Source organism: Tenrec ecaudatus, chromosome 4, assembly GCF_050624435.1.
Source record: "Tenrec ecaudatus isolate mTenEca1 chromosome 4, mTenEca1.hap1, whole genome shotgun sequence".
NCBI classification, from domain to species: domain Eukaryota; kingdom Metazoa; phylum Chordata; class Mammalia; order Afrosoricida; family Tenrecidae; genus Tenrec; species Tenrec ecaudatus.
Window position 1 is genome coordinate 190,695,369 of NC_134533.1, and position 17,100 is coordinate 190,712,468.

Genomic DNA, 17,100 nt, shown 5'->3' on the forward strand with positions numbered 1-17,100 from the left:
CCAAACTAACACAATACCTTTTTAATTTCTTTCTCTTTAACTAGTATCTTTATTAAATTAATCACCATATTTACACACGCCACTTATTTCTTGCATCTTTGCTTTTTCTTCTTAAGCGTATCAACGATCACAAAATGAATAAATAAAATATGAAATGCCAAAGTGTCTGAGGACAAAAGCAACATGCAAAATGTTGCAAATAAGGATAAAATAAGCAAAAGCCAGATATAGATAATCAAGCATGATCAAAATAGCTTCAACCCCAAATTGTACAGTCTTAGAAAGTCTCTCTAATTAGTGTAGGATTCTGGATCCCACCTTATTTATAAACCTGATGACATAAAACTGATTATCTTTTACCTTTTTCCAAGAAGACTCCTTTATTTTTTTTAACTGTTCAAAACTGCTTTCTGGCGACAATTCTTTTCAGCCCTGATTTAGCCTTCTCTTTTTTTCAACCATGATCAAAGGCCTTATGAGCCTACTTTTCTGAGCAGATTTCAGGAATTCTATAGTGTGCTTGACGTAGATTTGCTTCTTATAAATATCATACTCATACAATTGAAGCAGGGGGTGGAGGCGGGAAGGCCTCACAAACACCACAACTCTATTTAGGCAGGTTGGCACTCAGCTCTGAATGAGGCTCTGAGGAGAGGATTCTCAAAGACATCCCCAAGAGAATCAGAAATGGTAGAAAACACTACTTTTAATTGCATTATTTATTTTTGAAGCTAAAAAATTACAGCTTCTGGATACTCTTTCCATGTGAATGTTCCTTTCATAGGCTTTTAGAAATATTCCAGCCAATAGGTAAGACCACCTCTTGGGGTATTTTTCTTGATGTGGACCCACAGAATGAGGAAAATACAGAAAAATCTGGAGAGCAATAGGTGTGGTGGAGAGAAAGGGGGGTGACGTAAGGAGAGTGTGGGAGAGAAGACGAGAGACAGAGGAAAGAAAGAAGAGAATGAAGAAAGGATAGAAGTAAATAAGAGAGAAGGGAGAGAGAGAAAACAGATGGCAGAAGAAATAGAAAAGAGTGGAGAAAGATAAGAAAGGCTGTACACGGAAAGAAAAGGACAATGAGCTATAAAATAGCAAGAGAGGAGGAAGCAACAGAAGAGATGCTTACACTTGAACTTGAAGATTAGATCAACCTTTTAGATTTAATTGGCTGTATAGCTCATCGCACGTATTCAGCTCAGGGCATAGATCTTCAGCCACTTCATTCTACTTGACTCTTTTAGAAGTACCTTGGCAGTTCAATGATTTCTAAAGATTGGAGAAATTAATTCCATAAAAGGAATATTTTATTAGGAAGGGCATAAGTAATTTTGTCACTGTCTCCATTTACTTCTCCCCACCCTGTCATAGACATAAATAGTGGAGGATGGTGGAGAAATGGAGGCTTAAATGAGGCATTTTTCAGAAGTAGGCCGAGTATACCCTCACCACAGTCCCTGTTGGGTCACCCCGATAAAGTTTGCCCACCATGTCCCTCAGTTCAGCTCTATGAATTCCTGGTCACTCTCTTCAGGCTGGCCACAAGGGAAGTGGTCATTTCTCTCTCTCTCTCTCTCTCTCTCTCTCTCTCTCTCTCTCTCTCTCTCTCTCTCTCTCTCTCTCTTAGGGAATGCTACAGATGTAACATGAGAGGCAAGACAAGGCAACTTTGAATGTCCCCCTTCAAGGACATCACTGATCTTAACTCCAAGAAGAGCAGCAGCCTAGCAGTAACAGCACTTCTGCCAAAGCTGAATTCCCTTCCCAAGCAGTTATCACCTTTTGAAGGTAGCCCAAATGCAAAGCAACCTGGTAAGACTGCTGTATCTTGCAGAGCAGGAAAGTATGGGCCAGCGAACACTTGTTATGCTCCCAAACGGGAACCAACTACAACTTCATCTTGCCACTGACAAAAGTCTTTCAAATGAAATATTAGATAAGGTCTCTCAAATGTCTGCCCCGAATGAGTGCCAGGGGGTGCTGAAGCGTTCGTGGCAGAAAGAAAGGCTGCACTGCATTTTTATATTCCATCCTCCCTATGTTCGGGTGCTAACTTTTCATTAAAATAAGAAATGGCTATAACAGCACATAGTTGTCATAGCTGGTCTTGGCCCAGCAGATTTGCCTTGAACATTTTACTGGCTTGTAGCATCTAAAAATCTGAGAAGTTAGTCCTTTAACAGTTTTATTTGGGGAAAATGTCCCAAACCAGGAAAATTAAAGAGAAGTTCAGAACATGGGAAAATACTGATTGCTCTAGGGGTTACCAGGTTCTGAAATACATTTTTCTACTAAAAGGATTGTTGTCCCAGTTCATGAAAATGCACTTATCATTCATGCTCAAAGACCTTGCGATCTTTCTACGTGGAGTTCTTTAAAAAGTGTTCTGTCATTGGTCAATTCTGTTTTTAAAATACCCACACACCTATACACGAGCCCTTAAATCATGGTATATTATGGATTAAAAAAACAACTTAAAATACATGTCAGCTTCAAAATGAAGAATGAACATATAATTCAGTCCTCACTCCAAAACCCAATCTCCAGCACTAGCAGAAAGCATATAAGAATAAGCAATTATACTCATAACTTCCCTGAAAGCCAAGGGGGAAACCTAAGTGAGGGATCCCTGACTGATGGAAAAAAGAAAAAACTACTTATTAAAGGAGTGAAAAAACAGCTCAAAAATTACTTCTACAAAAGATAGCAGCAGCCCCTAACTAGTTGTGTGCATGCAGGTGGCCTGGGGCAATTGGGAGAGACTATGCGGGACATCTCAGTAAGAATAACCAGACGCACCGCCCTTCCACAAAACCCCTCACCTTGCTCAGGTCCACAGCCACCCGAAGATGTCTCTAGGCATGTGCCACTGAGCCCAGGCGTGGGATTTGGTTAGCCATGGCAGTGCCTCCAGCTGCAAAGTTTGGAGGATTGATCGATCACGCCCTGGCTACCTACCCAACCCCAATTCCACTGCTGCCAAGTTAGCTCGTACTCATAACTCCTAGCAACATTACAGAGCAGAAAAGAGCTGCCTTGGAGGCTTGGCTAGGCTATAAATCTTCGCAGAAGCAAACGGCCACCTCTTTGCCCTGTGGAGCTGTTGGTGCATCTGCAGACTTTTCAGTTCACAGCCAAACACTTGAGCCATGGTGTCGCCAGGCCTCCACCCTGCAGTCTGAACACCAGAGCAAACAGCCTGACCAGCTTCTCAAAGAGACGCGTGCTCTAGAACCATCAAATACTTGAGAAAACACCAACTGGCTAAAGAACACATGAGGAAATGCCCCCGATCATTAGTCATCCATGAAATGGAAGTCAAAACAACAATGAGATGCCACCTAATGTATATAACTGTAAACCAGTTTAAAACAAAATAAAACAAAAACTGAGAACAAATGTTTGAGAGGGTGTGGTGAAATAGGAACTCTCATCCAATGCTGGTGGACTTGTATATACGTACAGTCACTGTGGAAGGAGATAGGGCAATGCCTGAAACAGATGACAATTGACCCAGCATTTGCATTAGTGGGTACATACACCAAAGAAATAGATCATGAACACCCGTTTGCTCCCCACATCCATTGCAGTAGAGTTCACAACAGCAAGAAGTTAAAACAGCCTAAATGTACATCAATAGAAAAGTGGATAAAAATAAAAACAACCCTCTGGTATGTACACACAATGGAATACTACATATTCCCAAAAAAGCATGAAGAAGCCATGAAACACCTCAACTTGCGGAGAGAGCTGGAAGACATTACACTGAGTGCAGTTAGTTATGCCCCAAAGTCCACCAAAGTCTGAATCCACTGTGGTGGGAACAAGAAGCAGAAGGGCCACAAGCTCAGGCTTGCAGGGCATCCGTCTTCTGGTTGAGGGCCAGACTCCAATGCACCACACACCATCCCCTCCAGGTATGAAGAGTTAGATCACTTGGTGGGAGGGTAACTCATGTCAGCTGGATGGTCAGGGGATGGGATGCTCTCTGCTGAGTGGTTGCCATGGAGATATGGGGTGAGGTCACCGGAGATAGGGGGCAGTCCAGGGATGAGGCTTACAGATGGGAGGGATAGCACAGGAGAGGGGAGAGGGAATGGTCAAATTTGGGGGAACACAGGTGCATGTCAGTTGAGGGAAGCAGAGGGATCACCTCCAGGTGGGGAGGGAGAGACCGAGGATGCTCTTGTGATCGTTAGGACGGGTGGTTCATAAGTGGCATTCAGAAGGAGGGCAGAATTGATCTAGGACATCTGGGGGTATCACAGGAAACCTGGCTGGATATGGTGGGACGCTGGGACACTGAATCCTGGATCTTTGGATCTCATGGCATGCTCCAGAGACTGCATAGGAGAGAAGCCATATGGGAACTCTACTGGGTGCAATGGACTCTTTCTCAGACACACTTGTAAGCCGAGAACTTAAGTCGGAAAACACATGGTGCCTGAGGGAAGAAGCAGAAGACAGCGGTGTACTGTTAGTTGTCGGACAAACAAGCTCTTGCTCCATCAGTGCCCTGTATGCTGTATTAACATACATATTATTCTGGCAATCCTGTGATGGACCTTCTGTTATTTGCTTATGCTTGTTCATATTAGGGTGTATCTCAGAGGTGCATCGCCAATGCGGGTCACCCTCTTGAAGCTGTGTTATTTGTTTCTCTGAAACAAATCCAGAAAGGAAACGTATATTTGGAGACTGATTAGAGAAGCAATTGTACAATTCTGTTTGATGTGATTAAATTGTGGAATGATATAAGTATTAACTCCCAAGTTACAGAAAAAAAATTTAAAAGCCTAGATCCAGGAATACAGGAATGGGTTTTGGACGTACACTACATCTTTGCTCCTACTTAAGGAGAACTAGTTGTGACCTCATGGCCCTACTCGCTACTCACCCTGAGGATGGGAACACAGAAGATAGGGGTGCTCTAGCAAAATGTGGCAAAGAATTGAGATGATGTCTGATATCAGATAAAATAGCACCGGGTCTTAAAAGCTTGTCTCCAAACAAGCAGCCATCTAAGCGAGATGTCAACTAAGTCCACATGAAAGAAAAACACCATCATCAGTCACTAAAGGATCGGAATCCATATAATCTGAAGAGCCTGGGTTATGAGAATACACTGTGCAGAAGGCGATGGATTCCCAAGAAATAAGTCTCAGGAGAATCCCCCCCCCCTATCTAAAATTGAGGGAAGAGAGGAAAGTGGTCACTGGACAGAGTGCATGGGAGAGAGGGGTATAGAAGGTCAAAGGCATCAAGCGGACCTGCGCAGTTCAAACTTTGTCAGCAGGAACCCCTATGATGCAGGCTGGAGTTTCCTGTAGTTTAGGTTTGTATTGTTGTCTTCGGTTGTTGTTTGTTCATATTAGAGTGTATCTCGGAGTTTTGGGAGCTGTGTTATATGCTTTTCCATTGTTCAGTAATGGAAACCTAGGAAGGATAGATGAACCTAGATGGACAGCAAGTAGCATGAGGGGGTTGGGCGTGGGAGGGTACAGTGGGGGTGGTGGTAAAAGGGAGACCATGCCAAGCAGTCCAAGTAGAATAAGAATACTTGGACACTGATTGTGGTAGCAATTTTACATCCTAATTGACATGATGGAAATTTGAAATGATATATGCATTAAATCCCAACTAATAATAAAAGTGAGTGTTATAAAAACTGTGTAAGGAACTCTAAGGAATACTTCCTATAGGGTCAGCATAAATCAGAAGCAACTTAATGGAAATAAACTTAATGGCTAACAAGGTTGAAAAGATTTTTTTGAGAAAATACATCACCAGGAAAGAGAAACTGTAAGAAACAAAATGGATACCCAGGGAAACACATCACAGGCAGTACTTTAGGAAAGCCAATTATATTTTTTAGAAATATGCAAGAAAATAATTTCAATAAAAATGTAAACTACAAATTATGTTGCTTAAAAATTCTTGAAAAAAAATAGGACAAAATTGGAGCTCTAACTCTTGATTATAAGCTGTAAGAAAAGCTACAGAACGGAGTAACAAATAGTCAGTCGAGCAACTTGCCTAAGTTTCATTTTGACTACTGTGATACATACCTCACCCATGACTCACCATCTGTGAGAACGACACATTGCAGTGGTAGGAACACAAAGAGAAGGTGAAAGACTACTATCAGAAATGGATGAAAGGTGCATTTCAACAAGGAAAGATACCTCCTACTCCATTCTCTGTTCCTCCTCCAGCAGGGGCCATGATCCCTGGTAAGATGCTGGCACCCCACATGGGGGGACCATTCATGATGACAATGATGGGCCCTCCTCCTGCAGAAATGATGCCAATGGGACCAGCTCCTGGAATGAGGCCACCCATGAGGGGGCACATGCCAATGATGCCTGGGCCCCCAATGATGTGGTCCCCAGCCCATCCTATGATGGTGCCCACTTGGCCAGGAATGACTCAACCAGACAGGTAAAGGCAGAGCGCAGACTCTTTATCAATTTTCTCTTACTCAGACGCCTTCACCCGGAGATCTGGTGCTGCGACTCTGAATATTTTCTAACAGCACAACATGGAAGACCTGCTCCCCCTTTCTCTCAAAGAGAGAATAGTTTTTGGAGTGCAGTAGTGGACAAAAGGCAGAACAAAACAATTTTTGTTTGTATTGTGACATGTGAAAATATAATTAACTTTTAGTTAAACAAAAAAAACTACAATAATTAAGTTAGTGTGGATTGGAATAAGGATAAGCAAATAGATGGATAGAACAGGCAGAGCCTAGATAGAGAACCACACATGTGCTGATGCGATGTAGTGGAGAAAGGAGAGTATTTTCAACAGTGTCTGAGAAATAATGGTAATATTCATATAGAAGAAAAATGGAAATTCATATAGTGAAAAATTTCACTTCATCAGCAAAAAATAACTCCAAATGCATCATAAACCCAAACATAACAACTGATCACATAAACTTATTAGAAGACAATATAGGAATCTTTCTGTCACCTTAGGGTAAGCAAATATTTTGTTAAATGCAAAAAAATCATCTAATCATCAGAGGGAAAATGTTAACAGTATTGTATAAAAACAGACAATGTCCCATAACATCTTAACATTAGGAAATGAAATACAATTCTTAGATTGATGGGAAATACTTGTAAACTAGTTTTAAAAGTATCTATAATTCCTTACCATGCTTATTCAATCTGTATGCTGAGCAAATCATCAGAGAAACTGTTTTATATGAAGAAGAATGTGGCATCAGGATTGGAGGAAGACTTATTAACAACCTATCTTATTGAAAGTGAGGAGGGCTTGAAGTACTTGCTAATGAAGATCAAGGATCACATCTTTCAGTATGGATTACAACTCAATGTAAAGAAAACTAAAATTCTCACAACTGGAGCAGTAGGTAACATCATGCTAAAAGGAGAAAATGTTGAAGTGGTCAAAAAATGTTTGTCTTGCTTGGGTCCACAACCAATGCTCATGGAAGCAGCAGTCAAGAGATCAAACAATGGATGGTGTAAGTCTGCGGCGCAAGACCTCTTAGAGCGCTGAAAAGCAAGGATGTTACTTTGAGGACTAAGATGCCTGTGTCCCAAAACATGGTGTTTTCTATTTCCTCACACTCATGTGAATGCTGGATATCAAATAAGAAAGAGCAAAGGAGACTGGATGCATGTGAATTATGGTAGTAGCAAAATATATTGAAAGTGCCACAGACTACCAAAAGAGCAAACAAATGAGTCTTAGGACAAGTGCAGCCAGAATGCTCCTTAGAAGCAAGGAGCATTCCTTTAGATGTGTTGTCCTTTACTATTTTAAAAAAATATCCTTTAAACATGTTGCCTGGAGAGATCAGTCTTTGGCAGAGGACTCCATACTCGCTAAAGCAGAAAGTCAGTGAAAAGAGGAAGGCACAGCAGCGCCAACATAAGAACAACTGAAGAATGGTGGTGTGGGACCAGTGGTGGCTCATTCTTTCAGACATAGGATAGCTCTGAGTCTGAGCCGACTCATTCGATATAGTTTTTAAAAGAGCACAAGGCAATTAAAAGACCATGAAACAGGTTTGTTTATGCATTTTCCCATGATCAAGCATCTGGGTTGTTTCCAATTTTTGCTATTACAAATACTGATGTGATGCACCGAATGCTCTTCTTCAAGTCTTTGTTGTGGACATGGTTTCCCTTTTATCGAATGAATACCTAAGACCAGATTTAAGGACTCATAAATAAGGTATATCAAATACATATAAATCTAATTTTTTTCTAAAATGGTTGCAACATTTTATACCTCTACCAGCAATGTGTAAGAAATAAAGTTACCTTCACCAACGTTTGTTATTAACAATCATTTAAATTCTGTACCCTTTGAAATGTTCATAATAGTATCTCAATGTAGTTTTGTTTTGAGTTTCCCTGAAAAGAAATAGTGTTGAGCATTTTTTCAAGTCCTTAGTGGCTATTTATATATATCTTCTGTAAGATATATTTTCCAGTATTTTGACCACATACATGGCCATGTTTATCTTTTCGTACTGATTTGCAGACTTCTTCATACATTGTTGAAATGGTGTTTTTGTTGTTAGGCATCTTCAAGTTGGTTCAGACTCGCAGCTATCATATGCACATACAAATGACACACGGCCTTGTGCCCTTCTTTGTCCTATAGTTCTATCATTTGGGCATTCTATTGGATTATTTTCATAGGTAGTTATATGGATCTGCTCCACTCAGGTGGCCAAGTAGCTCTCCTCCAAATTCCCTGGCACACACCAATGAGTGTTTCCAGTGCTTCTTCGGCTGGCTGGCGCAGTTCAGTCAATTCCTGGAGCCTAGTTCTTGGCCAATGCCTTCAGTGCAGCCTGAAGTTCTTCCTGCAGCACCATTGGTTCTTGCTCATGTTACCTCCTGAAAGAGTGGAATGTTGATGAGTTCTTTGTAGTACAACGACACTGGGTGTTCGTTCCATCTTTTCCTGCCTCGTTCAATATTTCGCCCATAAAACTTACAAGTTTGCAACTCAAATCTTGATTTTTTTTCTTCAATTCTTTAAGTTTAATATAAGCAAAACATGTTCTTTGCTTCTAATTTTCTACTTCTAAGTCTTTACACATTTCATTATAATAGTTGACTTTTGTCTTTCTAAGCTGCCCTTTGGAATTTTCTATTCAGCTCTTTGACTTCATCCTTTTTTCCATTTGCTTTAGCTACTCTACAATTAAGAACAGGATTCGGAGTTTCTTCTAACATCCCTTTGTATCCTTTCTTCCTTGTCTTTTTAATGATCTTTTGCTTTCTCCACGAATGGCAATTGTAATGTCCTCCCCCAGCTCATTAGGGCTTCCGTCATTCGTGTTCAATGCATCAAACATGTTTTTGAAATGGTTTCACAATTCAGGTGGGATCGGGTCAAGGTGGTATTGTGGCTATCATGGATTGGTTTTGATTTTCTTCAGCTTTATCCTGAACTTAATATGAACAATTGATGGTGTGTATCACAGTCGGTCTCTTGTCTGGTTTAAGCTACTGTTAATGAGCTTCTCCTCCAGTGTCTTTTCACAGCCGTAGTCAACTTCATCTTTGCGTATTCCACCTGGAGAAGTTCATTTCTACAGTTGCCTTTCATGCGGTTGAAACAAGGTATTTTCTATGAAAAAGTCCTTTTTTTTTGCAAAATTCTATCTTGCCATTTCTAGCTTCATGTCTATCACCAGGTCCATATTTTCTAATGATTGTCCTTCCTTTTTGTTTTGAACTTGTGCACTCCAATCGACAATCATTATCAATGCATTGAATGCATGTTTGATCAGTGTCAGAATGAAGTCCTTGATGGAATTCTTCAGTTTCTTCATCACTAGCTTATGTGGTTGGTGCATAAATATGAATAAATAATAGTTGTATAGATTGGATTTCCTTGATGGTCATTATTCTTGATTGTAATATATTTGAAACGTAATCATTGTCTAAAACAAAATTTTTTTCTAAGCTAAACAGATAAGTAATAATATGTAAAATTTGAAAATGATTATGGCAACATATGTACAAATGTGCTCAACACAATGGATGGTGGTATAGATTGTGATAAGAGTTGTATGAGCACCCTAATAAAATTATATTAATAATAATAATATATAAAATTAGGTAAGGAAAGATAAATTTTAGTAAATCAAATATATAATTCATAAAGGATACGATATATAATAAAATTATAAGATGATGATAAATAACCTGTCTACAATCCGTGTGTGGTAGGTGGGCATCATGAAGCATTATGTGGTGAAGCGTGTAGATAAACACAATGTAGCATGGCAGAATCCTAGAAATTTATTTCTGAATGGCAAACTTTAGAAATAGATTGATTTATGGAACCAAAGACTAAAAACTCAATTGAGAAAAACTGAGACTAGATCCAGACAGCCACATCAGCAAATTCTTTCAAAATGGGATTCTTCTCTGAAATTTGGTGGTAATATTTACCTATGAATGTGTGTGTTAAGAAATGGTAGCTAAAATCGAGAGGATTGGTTGCAAGATCTTTAATATTTTGGCTTCTCACAGCACCTCCTCTGCTCCAGCAGCTAAGTCACAGCTAATCTTACACCCTGATAAAAATAGGTTTAATCTCTAGAAAAGATAAAATCAGAAAGCCTCTGAGCTAAGAGACACTGTACTGTCAAGATAAGGGCATCAAACTGAAAAGAGTAAATATGTGTATAAACAACACTGAAACTCTAGCGTGCTCTCTCAATCAGTTCCCAGCATGCTAGAAATTTATAATTGTAATTATAATAAAATTAAAATCATAATTTTCTAGGCAAAAGATACTCTCTTTTCTCTGCAGAATCTAAGCAGCCCAAGATAAAAAAATCTTGAGTTCAATGATGGAATTTCCACCATCAAATAATCAGCCTGAAGGAGCTTCCAGGTGACACATCCCTGTCTCATGGTGAACTCAAGAGTTTATGATAACTCCTTTTAATGATTCTCAAATATATGTAGGAAACCAAGATATTCTACATTTTGGAGAATTTTTTATGAAAAAGCCTCATATGAAGTCATCAAGAGACACCTAAGGTTATATCTGATAGTGCGAGAAGTAATTTAGTCAGGAACAAAGACAGGAGGCCATGTACTTTCCACAAGACCAGGGCTCTAACCCCTGAGCTATAGAGTCCTTTCCGTGATGACCATGTACTTCGTGATAATCTGTTGCATCAGAAGATAATGATCTGTTAGAAATTACATGTCATGAGAACAAAAGATATTTTAAACAACCAAAAAGAAAATTTAAAGCAAAAAGCAGATATATGATATAAGAAAATTTAAAGCAAAAAACAGGACAAAAAAGTAAGTGTGTATGTGTGTGTATGTCTGTATGTATATATATGCACACACACACATAATTAGGTCAATATCTAATTAATAAAGAGTTTTATAAATAGTCAACATAGAAAATCAAATGGGAAAGGAACATACAAACAAAAAAATTATAAGCAAATCATCAGGAATCAAAAAGGTTTTGGAATTCTCAGCAGTAGCATCAGAGACTGGAAGACAATGAAATAATGCCTTTCAGTTGCTAAAAGGAAATGCTTTCCCACCAGGAATTCCATAGCCCCCAAAAAGGATCAACCAAGTGTCAAGATAAATAAAAGGTATTCTCACTCTTGCAAGTTTTCATAAAAGTTTCTCTCCGTTCGCCATTTATTTAGAAGTCGCTGTGCTCTCAATAGAAACAAAGTAAGAAAGAGGAAGAAATCTGGGAGGAAAAGTTTCAAAAAAGAAAGCAAAACAAAATATTTTCTCTAAGACGGGAACTAATCACCAGACAATCAACCCATATCAGAATAGGCTGAAAAACTTTAAGAGAGATTATGCAGAAGACACATTTGATAGAATTCATGATGCATCTCAAAATCTTATTATCTGGACAATAAGATTGTCTTGATTTCTTGGGCAACACACTTTCTTACAAAACTCAGTGACCCTCATATATGTCTAAGAAAGAGATTTATATCAAGGAGTAATTATATATCAAGAAAGTATCCCAGTTCAGTCCAATTTAAGTGCCTAAGTCCAATTTAGTCCATAAGTTCCTCTTAAGATTCATTCAACTCCATGCAATGATGCACAATGCAGGAAGATCACAGATTGCTGGGTGCAGTCATGGGATTCAAGGTCAATGGAAACCTGGCAGGACTCCAACTTCTCTCAGGGTGGATGGCAAGCAGGAAGGTGAAGGGTTGGAGTTGGAAATAGAGACCATACCCCCAAGGCGACAGGTTTGACTCCCACCCCTAATCTCTAGTTGATATAAAATCATCTAACTACTACAGTGTGTAAAATTAAAATCAACAAAAATAGTGAAATAAATAAGCCAATATTTTACTTGGTGCAGCAAAAGAAATTATGCAGAGGAAAATGTATTCATAGTTTATTACATGACTTAGACTTAAATAGTGCTTACCTTGTGTGAGAGGTAAGTCAATTGTCAACCTGTCTGGGCCAACATTTTAAGTGATTTGGTCTAGTAATCCTCCCAGGACATCACCTAACTTGATGTAATCTGCTCTATGATAGGAACTATTCCAAGCATTCAAGCAGATGGGGGAGAATTGAGGTGAAGTGTAACCCTCTTACTCAGGTCACAGTCCTTAGTAGTCGAAAAACTCAGAAGTGTGGCCTAATTCCTGTCATAAGTGGAAGCTGTGAGGGTGCTTGCTTTTGATTCTGCATTTGGTACATCACCTTCTGGTTTCTCAGGACTTCAGTCAATGTCTGCCACATTGCATGCTGATCATGGGAACCATCAGCAGCCTGCCACCTGACCTGTCATCTGACCTGCCATCTGACCTGTTGTCTCTCCATTTTTTATGAAAAGTTGAAATTCATACAATAGCCTTTGATGGTGTGATTATACCTTTATGTATTTACCTCAAAACCCATCAGAACAAGTATACAAGAAAACATGTTCTTTTCAGTATTTTCTATGAGAGGAAAAAAGAGAAACAATTTAAATAGCTCTTAATAGGAAGATACATATTATTAATATAGTTTACCTCCATAAGGGAATAATATATCAAGGCATTAAATTAGAGTAATATAGATAGTGGTTTTAAATTTTAAAAATAATATTCCAAATAAAAATATGCTGTACATAGAATCTTGAACAGCTAACATAGGTGAATTTCTGAAAATTTATGCTCATATAGTTCATTCTCTATATTCTATTAAAACTTATTTTTTTACTAGGATGTAACAATGTGGGTGTAGGTCACCATATTTATTTCTGAATAAAATCAGGTTTTTAAAATCATTCTGGTGAAAGCATGACACTTGGAATCCGTAGGCTAGATTTACAATATCCAGTGTGGTAGCCACTGGCCACATACGACAAGACACTGGTGACTTCTGTTCTGCAGGTCACTTCTGTTTGTGATGATAAATCAATGCAATGACTGTTATGCTCTTAATATTTCCCAAATTTTGTTATTAGGAGTCTATAGATTAACTCTGCTGACAGTGTCCATGAGCAGTGAGGCTGGAGTCAAGATCATTGGTCACAGAAAAATGGTCAAGGGAAGTGGTTCTTCAACTGTAACAAGTCTGAAAACTTATTGAAAGCTGGTTGAAACACATGTTTTTGATCCAGTCGGTGTGAAATGAGTTATGAGAGTTTACATTGCTATCAAGTTCTGAAGTGAGGCTGGTCCCCGTGTCTCTAATTTAAAACTACTGATTGAGTTTAGTCTCACCTTTTAGGAGAAAATTAAGTGGCCAGCCAGCCTTCACCAGACGACTCCACCCCAGATTTATTATATATCATAATCAAAGTTCTGAGTTTCCAATTGCCATAGGATGTGAGTTACATCACTAGATCTCAGTTTTAGCACGTTTAAAATGTAGGATTCCCTCTATTTCATCGCCTGCTCCAGAGATCTATGCTTCCCTTTCTTCTCAGTAAATCACTGCCATTGAGTTGATCAGACCTCACAGCCACTCTACGCAGGGTTTCTGAGGCTGAAATATTTATGGTACCCAGTTGCCTTATCTTTCTCCCTCAGAGCAGCTCGTGAGTTTGAACCACCAACCTTGTAGTGAGCAACCCAATACCTAACAAAATGGCACCATGAGGGCTGAATTCAACCATCCTGTAGTCCATACCCAAAACTTCTGCTTGGATCTTATTGACTAGGCAAGGGCAATGAAAAATATGATCTGTTATTATTGGCAATGCATCCAGCTAAAAGTGCATTACTTTTACTTCTTAGGAGAAAAGGGGCAATTAGTTGTGTGCTATAAAGTGAATTATGTCAATAAAATCAAGAACAATATTATAAAGAGGTGCCATCACTTTAAAAGTGTGTGTGCACAATGGATGTGTGCATGGATTATGATAGAGTTGTAAGAACCCCAATAAAATGATTTTTAAAGAAAGAAAGTAAATGTTTAGAAAATAATGATGGCAATACATATACAAATATGCTTGATACAATTGATGTATGGATTGTTAGATGTAAGAGCCCCCAAAATATATATGTTATTAAAAAAAAGTGTGTGTGTGGTAGGGGAGGGGGTGAAGGACAAGAAATAAGATGCTTTATATTCTTTGAGTACACAAGAAAAATAAGCTAACAACAAAGGGTATTTTTAAAGGTCAGAATTTAAATGTCAGAAGAGGGCTGAATGTGCACAGGGAGGCCATTCCACAATGCTAGTAGCATGGCCTTGACATTCTAATAGGGCTAATTAAAATGTGCTATTGGTCCAGTTGTGATGATTTGGGTTTTCTGGTTTTCAAATTGTTTCATATATAATAAAAAATCCTTCTTCGCTCCATTATTTGTGGTATAAGTTGGCTTCAACTTTTTCAGAGTTCATTCCCAAATTGGATAAGAAAGAAAGAGTGACTGTTTCCCATTTATGGTGACGTTGTGTGTCAGAGTAGAGTTACCTTTTAAAAGGCTTCCAAGGAAATTTCCATTTCTTTCTTCAGGGATGCCTCAGGACCTGTAACACCATTCAGTTAGCACCATTCGTTGTATGACTGCTTGATCATTTGTGTTACTTAGGGCTTGTACCCAAGAAGTCCTGGTGGCACTGTGGGAAAAAGAAGTGTGCCCATTTCTAGCTACTTCATTAAAGGACACCATGCTTGGTAAAGTAGAGGGCCAGTGAAAAAGAAGATCCGTGACAAGATGGATTGACACAGTGGCTACAACATGGGCTCAAACATAGGAACCATTATAAGGATGGTCCACGACTGGGTAGGATTTCATTCTGTTGTACACAGTCTCAATGAGTTGGAATTGACTTGATGGCAGTGACATTTTCATTTTTTTAGAAATAACAATATGAAATGGTTCTAAAGCTTTTGTAGGTTAGTGCTCATCTGTTGTTTCTCTCATGGATTCTACTTTAAATTTTACTTTAAGTTGGCAAATATAACAAATCATAAAGTACAGGTGGCCACACATTCTCCTCTAGGAGAGCAATGAATTTTACAGAAACGTGAGCACTTAAGAATCTTATCATTCAAAAACGTTTAAAAATCATTGTTTTCAAGATTAATTTTTCCATTCCTTACAATTTGTAGAGGGGATAGCCATGGCCAGGAAAGCTATGACATGCCCAAGGAATATACACCTAACTAGAGCCCAAACTGCTCGCAGAATCTAGATTTTCCATCTTTCAACACAACTTCGCTCTCCCTAGGTCAGTGATGTCTATCACGTTACTTGGTCACTACTTGCCAATTGTATTCTTCTGAATGTAGTCTTTCAAATGCATTCATGATTTGATCTGAAGACTGGAGCATCAAATATATGTCTATATGTGACAACACGAGAACAGTGTGTGGAATAAGGGGCTTTCCTGAATAATCCACACCAGTGTCTATTCATCCCAGTTGTTCTTTCACTTGGAGATGGAAACCGAAGGTTCATTCTGTCAAAGGGTGGGGTTGAATCTCTTCTGAGCAGGGAGGGACACTGTTTAAGTATTGAATATCCATTATTCACTGCTTTTAGTGAAAATGGCTGAAATTCATGCTGCTCTAAAGCCTCTCATTGGCTACGTATGGCAAGGAGACATATGTTGATGAAGACTTAATGCAACTTCACTAAAGGCAAAACAACACATGTGGTGAAGCCCCAGAAGGGCTTCATCCTAAAATCTAACGCACACTGCTGAGAAAGCAGCAGCAGCCTGCCTGCCCGCCATGAGCACAAGACAAGGGTGGGTAAAACATACATGCATTAAGTGGGGGCTGGGGGTCGCAGGCAGAGATGGGGAGAGTGATCAGGAGCATCTTCTGACAGAGGACAAAAGAAGCACTTGATAGAGAGACAAAAATATGGCAAAGCTTTGAATATTAGGAATGTCGAGGAAATGTTTTGGATTTAAAAAACAAAACAAAATAAATATGGTCCTTTTGAATCTCTTAAAGAGCTTTCTCCACTTAGCTTTAGTAATCTATAGCAAAGGACTACAGAAGTTGTTCCCTGTGGGGGGAGGATATAAGGAATACTCATTAAGGGTTCTTGAAAATAATCTGGCCAAATAGTTAAACTAGACTTGAGAACAGTAGGCTGGAAGAAGCTGGAAGATGCTCCTATTGTGCTCACGTGTGTGGACGATGGCTCCTGTATTTGACCGGAAAGACTGGGAAGCTGTAGCACGTACAACTGAGTGACCATGGCAGATGTACTGCAATTCGTGGTGGAATTCCTTGGAATGATATAGCACTAGAGTACTTTAAACCGAGACATATCTGAAAGAGCATCTCTGCAGCTGAAAAAGTGGCATTATTAGGCCATTCAACAGATACACACATTCACACATTTAACCAGTCTGATGGCCTCTATTAGGAGCCCTGATAGCGTAGTGATTAGTGTGAGCCTGTGTTCTCTCACGTGGGCAGTTCAAAGCCACCGGCTGCTGCTCCTTGAGAGAAAGACGGGACTATCTGTTCCCATAAAGAGTTACAGTCGGGGAACCTCACACGGGAAGTTCTATCCTCTCCTACAGGTTTGTAATGAATCGGCTTCCACTCAATCCCAGTGAGATGTCATCTGTTACCAAAGAAAATTCTGTATATTCAAAGCATTAAAACAACATT

At 39.2% G+C, this 17,100-nt stretch overlaps 1 pseudogene; it reads left to right on the top strand.

Annotated features, from left to right (window-relative positions):
* The first annotated feature begins 1,676 nt into the window (after positions 1 to 1,676).
* On the top strand, positions 1,677 to 6,448 carry LOC142446138 (U1 small nuclear ribonucleoprotein C-like; annotated as a pseudogene).
* Positions 6,449 to 17,100: the final 10,652 nt, after the last annotated feature.